This window comes from Bactrocera latifrons, unplaced genomic scaffold (genome assembly GCF_001853355.1).
Source record: "Bactrocera latifrons isolate USDA-ARS-PBARC rearing strain unplaced genomic scaffold, ASM185335v1 scaffold_587, whole genome shotgun sequence".
Classification (NCBI taxonomy): Eukaryota; Metazoa; Arthropoda; class Insecta; order Diptera; family Tephritidae; genus Bactrocera; species Bactrocera latifrons.
The window spans coordinates 37,657-40,703 of record NW_017537253.1 but is presented as its reverse complement, the minus strand read 5'-3'; positions in this window follow the sequence as shown (position 1 = coordinate 40,703).

Here is a 3,047-nt window from a genome sequence, read left to right as displayed (position 1 = left end):
CATTGGAGATAATAGGGAAAACCTATTATCCCCTAATTTGGTGGCCCCAGGGGCCATAGTTAACGCGAATTTTAGTTTAACAAATTAAGAAATTAAGTGATTGAAAAGATATAAAACGATAAAAAATTAATTCACAAACAAAGCACGAGCGTAATATAAACGCACAACAAACCGTTATACCGTTTTAACAAACTCAATAAGCAACCGGTTACGATGACAGTTCGACGGTGAATGTTTTCTTAGTTTATTTATTATAGTTTAAATAGAAGATACTTTAATGTCAAATATACCAAACTTTGCCCTATATTCCATAGGACGTTTAGGCGCCAATTAAGAAAAATCGTAAAAATGAAAAACTGAGATTGTCAAAGTTTTCGCTTTTCGTCCTAGACGCTCGGTCACTATTTCCCTTCTAGCTTCGATAATATTGTCAAATTCCCATCTATAACTTTGGTGACATATTCTTAAATAATTTTTAAAGAGCTTTAACCATAAACAAAATCGATTGTTTGAAGCTTCTAAAGCAGGCTACCTCATTAATAAAGATTTCGTATCAGAATTTATTGGTCTTATAAAAAATTAATTAGCAAATTGGCAAACGAAACGTGATAAATATAAAAAAAGAATTGAGAAGAATAAAAGTTGGAATAACTTATTAACGAAATAGAAAGAAATAGATAAAAGTGTTTCATTAGAAATAAATTCCAAGAAGTGTTCCGCTTGCCTGTGGCACACGCTCACTGTGTGAAGAACAAACGCAAAATGGATTTGAGTGTCGTATATGGGCGAAACGAATTCACACAGATCGAACGCACATGTGTGTCGTGTATGGGCCCTATTAGCACATATTAGCTACGTTGAAAAAGTCGGACTGTTTACTATTATGAGGAAAACAAGTGTTGCCACATCTTTCATCTATTTGCTTTTTCGCGTGATTCTCTTTTCTGTACTATATTAAAAACACTTTCCAACATTTTTCAAGTTATAATTGAGTTGTGAACACTTTCCCCATATATATTTATATGTATATGTATAATAAGTGATTTATATTTAATAAACATAAATAAGTAAAAACTATGATAATATGATATGATTTATATCGAAGTGACTGAAGTACTTTTGCGTAGTAAACCTTTCAGCGTTGGTGCTTTAAAAAAATTACCCTGGTCGAGCGAATACCCGGAGTGACCGAAGTAATTTTGCATTGCCGGCCTTCGCCCGATTTAAGGAACGTATTCCTTATAATAGTACCAAACAATAAAACAGCCTCTTGTTTCAGTATACAGAATGCATCAAAACAACCTAGAGTTGAAACAATTGAAATACACTATAACTACAAAAAGCAATCCTAAACAAGTAAGTATCAAAACAACATTGAGTTTGAATAATACAACCACTTTTAATAATTTTTACGTAATATTATTATATAATATTAAATAGTTGTTTATTAAACTTAAATTAGAAAAAATCGATATGCGGAAAGATTGTTTATACTCCTTTTAATTTTAAATATAATTTATAGATACATTTGTTTTTATTAGAACTAAGACTGCTAAATAAAGAAAGAGGAGTTCTATCGAAATAGAGAAATTCAGCGAATTGTTCATATTTGCTCATTATCATATGGCAGTGCCCCATTTCCTCATAATTGTTAGCACATAAATCACAGTATCACATACAGTAGAAACCTTTTTGTGGTAGCTTTCTGAGGGGTGAATAGCGGCCAATTTGGATTTTCAGTGGCAGCAAAGCAGTGCTGTATATATTGAGGTAGTAAATACTTAGCAAATTTATTTTATTAAATAACAAAAACTATAAATTTTGAAGCTTAATATAAAAGAAAATTATTTATTAATGATATATATTTCCTAATAGGTGATTTAAATGAAATAGTGTGCAATATTTCGACCAAAAAATATCATTTACTGATATTCAGATATTCTTTATGTAGTGAATTCTTATTAACAAAATGCGGCCCTGGTTTTAGATTTCTCGGTGGTGAGTTTTCTTCTGAATGTATTTGTTTACATTTGACAGACAGAAAACATAAAATGGTTTGCAACTTATTCGTAAGTTTTCGAAATATTATTACCAATAATTTCAATTTAGAACTCCAATCTCGAGATATTTAGGCATTTTAAGCTAGATTTTTAATACATCGTTCTAATTCTCATCCGTATATTATTTACGATAAAGCAGATAGAAAAGATACAATATTTTGTGAAATATGTATTTCTCATGTACTCTTTATTCCAATGAAATGAAACGAATTTTATTAACATTAAAAATATTTTTGATAATCTTTTTTTGAATGTTTATGTTTTGCATTTTCTAAACCGTCACTGAGGTTTGCAATCAGGCGTGTTAACGAATTTTTTAAGTGTAAAATAAAATAAGTATAATTAAAAATTTACATAAAAATTATACAAACAAACAACATTGCACAAAACAATTAAGTAATTAATAAAGATTCCTAAGCTACCAATATAGATGCTAATTCTCGTTCCGATGGGAATTTATAAAATGATTCAGCTCCCTCACATCTTCTTCTTCTTGATTGGCGTAGTCACCGCTTACGCGATTATAGCCAAGTTAACAACAGCGCACCAGTCGTTTCTTCTTTTCGGTACGTTGCGCCAATTGGATATTCCAAGCGTAGCCAGGTCCTTCTCCACCTGGTCCTTCCAACAGAGTGAACGTCTTCCTCTTCCTCTGCTTCCCCCGGCGGGTACTGCGTCGAATACTTTCAGAGCTGGAGTGTTTTCGTCCATACGGACAACATGACCTAACCAGCGTAGCCGCTGTCTTTTAATTCGCTGAACTATGCCAATGTCGTCGTATATCTCGTGCAGCTCATCGTTCCATCGAATGCGATATTCGCCGTGTCCAACGCGCAAAGGACCATACATGTTTCGCAGAACTTTTCTCTCGAAAACTCGCAACGTCGTTATTGACATCGTCCAAGCCTCTGCGCCATATAGCAGGACGGGTATTATGAGTGACTTACTCAATTGCCTACCCAGTCCGAAGTAGCACCTGTTGGCAAG